At 37.3% G+C, this 7,814-nt stretch overlaps 1 pseudogene; it reads left to right on the top strand.

The window, feature by feature from the left end:
* The first annotated feature begins 254 nt into the window (after positions 1-254).
* Positions 255-585, top strand: LOC149259819 (pre-mRNA splicing factor SR-like 1 pseudogene; annotated as a pseudogene).
* Positions 586-7,814: the final 7,229 nt, after the last annotated feature.

Raw genomic sequence — 7,814 nt, 5'->3', positions numbered from 1 at the left:
CAATGTACATGCATCTTAAAGTACTCAGTTTTATTGAAAATTTTAGAGCATGTGAGCAGAGAAATTTTATGGGCATGCTAAAAGCATAATAAAGATCATTTAAAAGGGCAAAGGGGGAGAGAGGTTCAATTTTCTTTAAATTCTACCTTTCCAATTCAAAGAGTCCCCGCTGCTTTTGATTTGTCTTTGAGAACTTGTGCTGCATAAATAAGGATATCAAACTTTGTGTTCAAGGGAGTTTATTAGGGGATAATATGGAAGTACAAACATGTGGGAAGCCTATTGATTCTTTGCTTTAAAAGGTTCTCTGCATAAATATTCGATTACTTCAAGGAACTATACAGACTAAAGAACTACCATGAAGTTATTGATGAGATCTATAATCAATTTTATCATGTATAACCGTGGATGAGAAGGAATTGTAGGGGTCCTTCTACAACAATTTGTCTTCTCTACAAGTTTTTTTTACCATGAAATTGACAACGAAGCAAATGCACGGGCTTCTCACAATACGAGGATTCTCCATACCTAAGATGTATTGGTTTCATATACCCGCGTTATGATGTAGATCCTAAGACATTATAGGGTTTGTTGAGCCTTATGTTAAGGACGAGGATAAGTTGTCCAAGATGTTGCAACAACAATGGAAGATTGATACAACAGATCTAGTATGCCATTGACCTTGTGAAGGTCGAAGGAAGGTGCATTTTTTGAAACATCAATGATTGTGGGTAGAGAGCACAACAATGAAAGAGGCATAGTACAACAATGTATAACCTTATGTGCACACAGAGGTTCCAAACCTCAGCACAACAATTACCTCTAGATGTGTACATAAAGGATGAGTTGGATGAATGGCAGGTTTCCAAGTTGACTTTGTTATTCTACTCAAGAGTCTTATTGAGTAAGCATACCATTAAATGCCTTCCATAGTCCTTTGTTCCAAGGGGTACTATTCCTGCCCGGATGTGTCATGAAGGAAATTTGATGGGAAATGATTGTGACAAAGCTAGCATCAAGGAAAGGGACTTGTTAAGGTTAATTATAAGAAATAATTCCAGTAGAAATAATAAGCCAGGCCTTCATGAGGCCTTCATGAGTTCTCTAGATCAAGGATCTCTAACTAGGAACAAAATAATTATGGATTAGGAAATTTATAATTTGGAATTCAGAGATGGAAGATCTTCCTTGACAAATGCTTGTAAATACATCCATCAGGGGGGTCAATTCTCAGTGGAAAAATAGGGGGAGGAGCTAAGAGGCCATATGAAGAAGACATAGATAGGAGGAGCACCTCATTTTCCATTGATGTCAAAGGGGGAAAGAATACCAAAAATGGGAGAAATGGCAAGAGTATTATCATCAATGATAAAGGAGGAGATTGTTGAGATGTTTTTATTGATGTCAAAGAAAGGGCCAACCATGGTCGAAGTCTTTCAAAGAGAGATATCAACACATTAAGATTGGTTTGATCAAAGCCTTGCAAAGAGAAGTATTAACACATTAGGATTGGTTCTTTGTTAGGAAAGAATGCGTTAGTGTACAATATAAGAGGGAGCACCTCATTTGCCATTGATGTCAAAGGGGGAGAGAATATCAAAAGGGGGAGAAATGGCGGGTGTATTTCCATCAATGACAAAGGGATATATTTTTGAGATGTTTCCACTGATGTTAAAGCAATGACCAACCATGGCCAAATCCTTGCAAAGAGAGAGATCAACACATTAGGATTGGTTCTTTGGTAAGTAAGAATGTGGTAGTGCACAATACAAGACATAATTTGGTGTAGGGTATAGGTTGTAACTGTCAGTCTTGGCCATGTTCTAGATTTTATTTCCTCTCATCTCATCCCTGAATATATGACAAAAACTCTATTCAGAAAAATGACCATGGATAGATGATCCCCCGTCATGAAAATTTGTTGTTATAGATTAACACATCAAAAAAGAGTGGAAATGGATCATTAAATAGATCAAATCCTCTGTTGGTAATGTCGAAATGTGCAAGTAGGTGGAAAAAAGAAGAATCAAATCGACCTGTTTGGGAATGAAGAAACCCTATGATGACATTGTGATATAGAGAGAGGAAAAGGGTTGAGTTTTGAGAAACAAAAATTATAATATTGCTGAAATTGGAGATAACACCTAGTCAAGTCATGATGTTGTGAATTCAATTAGACATGAAGCTTCCATATTTTGAATACTTTTTCCATTTCAAATATAGTGTCTACATGCATATGAACAAAGAAAGCAATGCAATAACGGTTAATGTTGGAGCTTGAATATGCTAATCACCTACACAACCTGTGAGTTACATCCACAAAATTTAACCTATTAAATATGTAATTAAACTCTCGAAAATTGGATTATGATCCAGAATCTCTGAGTTACTAGCATTAACCAAGATATTTTCTTCTATGATGTATTAAGAATTGCATGAAAGAGCATGTAAAAACCATGTATGAAAACACATAAAAAAAGGAGGCAACATAAAGGAGATCATAAGACAATGTTCACAAAATTTTATAATGGAGTTCATCTAGTCTGGACTATGTCTCTGGGCCCTAGGTCAATAGTGAGGAGGCTGATCCATTAGTCTCAAAAAAATAATATGAGTACATGGCAAAATCTATTTCAACACAAGGATGGAAATCTCATCTCGAGTGACAATGTCTCTCCTACAAAGAGATGTTTTCCTACAAAGAACTCTCACTCACAAGGATGTTCTCCTTTGATAAGACAAAGAAACGACTTCTCACAAAAGTGGCATAAAATGGACACTCCCACATAAGTGGCAACGAGTCATATTGAATCTGCTGGTCATATTTTAATCATACTCATCATCATCATAATCATGTCATACTTATAAGACTAATCGATGTAAACATGACTACTTTATGATGACGTGTCAACATTCCCCTTTCCAAACGCTACACCATCTCAGTTTTCATGCAAAGGTTCAAATGATGAATTCCCTGAAAAAAATTAGGTCTTGTTACCCTGCTACAACATGCAAAGATCACTAGAATTTGCGACATACATGCATCCTTTTCGCCAAAAGAAAAACAAGTACATGGCCAAAATGCATCATTATACCTCCTCTTCTGAAGATGACCTAAAAATGGACTGCTCAAATGCAAAATCATACTGCACCATCATGATCCTTTCGAAATTTTGAGCAATCTTAGTATAAAGTTGACCCCATTTCAACACCTACAAATCTAAGCCCTTAGGGAATCTTTTATATTCCTCGCAGCATCAAAGAATATTCTCTACATCAGGGTTCTACCCTGGAACTAGGCGCATCAGAGTTCTGCCTGACTCGTCATGGTTTTGCTACGTTATGATTCGGCATGGTTCCTCTCGCGGTTGCCTCTCTATTCCAACGTAATAAGAAAATGGGTTTTTATAAACCCATCGACGAAATTAACAATGTGATTCATTTGGTAGTTTGGCAATTGGATTTAAACATAGAAATTGTTTTTGGGGCAATCAGGGTTCGAGACTCACCACTCCCCTTTTTGGTGTCCATCGTGAGTCAATCGCGGGGTTGGCGGGGGTATATATATATATATATATATATATATATATATATATACACACACACACACAATAAAAAAAAATCATCCACTAGATTCCATTAGGGGTCACCACCAGAATTAACCATGCGACAATTTGGCTATTTATGTTTGTCTTTAAAGCCTAATATGTCGTGTGGCTTGTTGCTGCCAAATTTAGTGGAACTCTGCCAATTTTGGCAGTGTTACCAAAATTAACTACAACTAAACCGCTTCGCGAAATTTAGTTGAGGTCCACGAGATTTTTCCTACCACAGTTGAATTTAGGAGGACTACCAAAGTTAGCTATGCTCCAAATTTAGTTGGCTCTCTACTTAATTCAGCCAGTGGGCCAAGTTTGACCAAAACTTCGATTGACCATAACTTGTGCATACAAAGTTAGGTTGAGGTGTCTTCCATGCCGTTGGAATCAGTACGATAAGCTCTTCGATCTGGTCCTGGTTTTGATGAGATATGTAGACTTCGATTTTTGAGCTTCTCCAAAGCCACTTAGATCAACTTATGCACAATAGGTTCCAATAATGAAAACATGTCGGCCCTCCCCAACAGACGTGATAGTTCAATGTGGTTGAACAACTATAAATTAACAACTACTCTCCTCCATTCGACCTTCAATTCGCCTAAGAAAGAAAAAAGTAGAGGAGCTGAGGTTTGAGGAAGAAAAAAGGTTCATATCTCATGAACCTTATCGCAAAGTGAAGAAGGATTTTTGGGTTATAATTTCTATGGTTATGATTTATTCTTAAAGATATTTTTGGAGTATACCTTGTGTAATAGCCCTGGTTAAAAATCCATGTAATAAAGTTAATAAATGCAAAATAAGACCAAGGTCATGGGACACATATTCCAAGCTAAATTTTGGGCAAAAACATAGCGATGGGGATCACTTGTGATTAATAAATGGCTATGGAAATCGGCAAAGGAAAAGAGGCATTAATTAACATTTTATTTATGAAATAGAAGAAAATAGGAGAAAAGGAAGGTGGAAGGTTACAAAATTGCATGCGAGGAAAGTTGGAGGAAAAATAGAGGAAAATGAAGAAAATAGAGGCCTCAATGATAAAAAAGGCTTCTAAGGATTAGTTCACAACTTTTTGTTAATTTTAGCTTGGAAATCTCTTTCCATTCTCTCTCTCTCATACTCTTGCACACTAAGAGTTTCTTGGAGCATTGTGGCGTTCTTTGGATTTGGAGAAAGAAGACAAAGGAAAATCAGGAAAGCATAGGGGGACAATGAGATTAGCGACTACAATTGGATTGCTTTGTAGGTATCGATTTGCATGTATGATTTCTTTTCTAGATTTGGCATGCATGGTATATGCATGTGGTTATTTGGATATGATTTGTCATTGGCATAGAGAATTTCCTGGATTGATAGTGGTTTTGTCTAGCCTTGCCATTTCCTAGATAACGATGGTGTTGTGGGATTCTTTTCCATTGATTTATTTTTCTGATTGGTGCTTGTAATTCCTTATGACTTTGGGTTGGAATAAACACTTTGGAGCCCTGGAATAGCTTGGGTTGAGTTATTAGTCCTGGAGCCTTGGTTGGACAAACACTTTGGAGCCCTTGGTTGGTTGAGTTACTAGTCCTGAAGCCTTGGTTGGACAAATGCTCTAGAGCCTTGGAAGGTTGTGGGTTGAATCATTAGTTCCTGGAGCCCTGGACAACTTGGGTAAAGACCAATCTAGTTGGTGTAAGTGATATCTGATCGTGAGGTGGAGTCATCGGTTGAGGGTTGAGGTGGTTTGGCCTCTGGAAGCCTTGGTTTGGTTTTGGTTGGTTTATTCCATGAGATCCACATTCATGCTTGGAATATGGCATGGGGGTGATTGGTTGAAAGAGATATTTGGTTAAACAAAATCAATGGTTAGGTGGTACGTTAATAAGAGCTCTTTTCTTCTTCTATTTCATGAGTATTTGTACTTGTCATTATGTGGTTTTGATGGTTGTTCTATCATATGTTGTTCATTTGCTGGTTATATGTTGATTATGATATGTATATGGGCTATGGATCTTGATGTGTTTTGATTTGTAAATGAATGGTTATTGAATGCATGACGTAATAGATGTTATTGCAGCTATTGTGAGGGGTCATCTACCTTCTTGATGATTTTCAGATAAGTATGAGACCCCTATGTTCAGATATGCATTTATGACTTATAGATTGCATGTTCACAATGTGTTTGACGAAATTTCTGTCATGGTTAGTCATAGTTGGGTCAAGTTCTTGACTATGTTTTTCATTAATGGATTTTTCCTTGTGTCATTCATCATTCTGGAAAGTTCTATCAAGTTCTAGGCAGATGTTTGGATACTAGCCTTGAAAAAGTTGCTCAAATTCCAAGGTTGCATGCTCAAAACTAGGAAATCTAGACTACAGTCGCTGGGAAGCAGAGTTATCCATCCGACTGGAGGGTGACAACCGCTGGCTTGCCTTGTTGTGCAAGCGATTAGGAGTCCAGATCACTAAAAAGGCAAGTTAGCTCATGGCTTGGGCACCTAGAGTCGTTGTTTAGCTCTTGTGGGTCTTGTACCTCATGAGGAAGGGCATTAAGGTTCATCTTGTCAACTCCATTTCCTTAATGTGATCTAAGAGGTCGAGTCATGTCTTAGTATCTCCTCTCATGTTTACCCCGATAGGCTAGTGAAACTAGGTAAATGTGGGAGGGGTGGTTATAGAATGGTATCATAGCTCCCAAGTTTAACATTTGGACTGGATGGGTGAAATGTGTTTGTCATGCATGCAAGTCATATATGTGCTTATTATGTATGCATGGTGATGGTCATTGTTGCAGTTGTGTCGTCATGTATAAGTTGATGATGTTGATGTTGAGATGATTGATATGAATTTTCATTATGTATATCCTATGTTATGCTAATCTAGATTGATCTTATGGACGAGATAGCCTCCCCTAAGTTTCACTAAGGTACGTTTTATTGTGGTTATATTTGGTTTATCTGACATAGTATGTTTGCAGGAAGAAGATCAAAGAGGATAAGCAAAATGGTGGACTACAGTTCACGTGATTCTCCCTGCATATCAGAAGAGTTGAATGGTGATGAGTACTCCCCTCACATAGCAAATACACTGAGAAGTTTGAAAGCAAAGATCAGGAGTTGTAAAGTAGATAATGATAGGATCATTTAGTCACATGAAATACTTTATAGGGCACAAGAGAAGGAAGCAAAGGTCAATGCAGTGATTCCTCAGAGTTTATCAAATTTACAGATATATTGACCACTTAGGATCTGTCATGGATAGGAGGAAATGACAAATGCCGCATATGGAAACAGACCTTGCTCAGGACACAGGTTGGATAGAGAGGATACAGTCATAGATGGAAGATTTCTAGATACACCTGATCAGAGGGGTAGTGATCATGGGTTTTACGCTAGTTCTAGTTCAGACAGACAACATCGTCATCACCGTCACCATCCATATAGGAGGAGTGAGAAGCGATATTTTCCAGAATATTTCACGAAAGAAAAGCCACATACATTTGACAGAGAAATGAAGAAGTCACAAGATGTAGAAGCTTGGTTGCTTGGGATGAATAAATTTTTCAAATTGTATGACTATTCAAGAAATATGAAAAGCCAAGATAGCTACCTTCAGTCTTAAAGGTAAAGCATACATTTGGTGGGAATATGTGAAGAATGTCAGAGGCATTCAAGAAGAGGAGTTGACTTGGAGTGAGTTCGAGATAATTTTTAGGAAGAAGTATCTATTTGAAAGGTACTATGATGACATGGCAAAGGAATTCTATGAGTTGAAGATGGGATCTATGACCAATGAGGAGTATACTAGCAGATTATTGAAGTTGTTGAGTGTTAAATTTTAACATGTTCTTTGATTAAGATAGTTACACAAATATCTATATTAGCCCATTTAAATTTCCATTCTATTTCCATTAATAATCACAAAACTCATTATCACATAACTGTAACTAAAGAAAGAACATAAACGATAGAAGCAGAAGACAAGCTAAGGCAAGAGAACACAAGTATATGGCTCAAGCTAGGGAAAAACCCCAAGATGGGCAAAACCCTTTATCAATTCTTCTTATTATAGATATCAAATGTTCAATAGTGAGAGAGAGAGTACAATAAAATTGACTTGCTAATTGAAGGTATAACAACATTTCCCTTAGATAATAAGATGGTCCAGTTAATCTGTAATTTTGGCATTCTTATCATGCTCCAAAGGCTGGTGACTTCTTCTCTGTAGTTATTA

This window comes from Pinus tabuliformis, chromosome 6, assembly GCF_031772625.1.
Source record: "Pinus tabuliformis cultivar Carrire ecotype Pingquan chromosome 6, CPIR1, whole genome shotgun sequence".
NCBI classification, from domain to species: Eukaryota; Viridiplantae; Streptophyta; class Pinopsida; order Pinales; family Pinaceae; genus Pinus; species Pinus tabuliformis.
The sequence above is the reverse complement of the archived record's forward strand: the minus strand, read 5'-3'. Positions and strand labels throughout refer to the sequence as shown.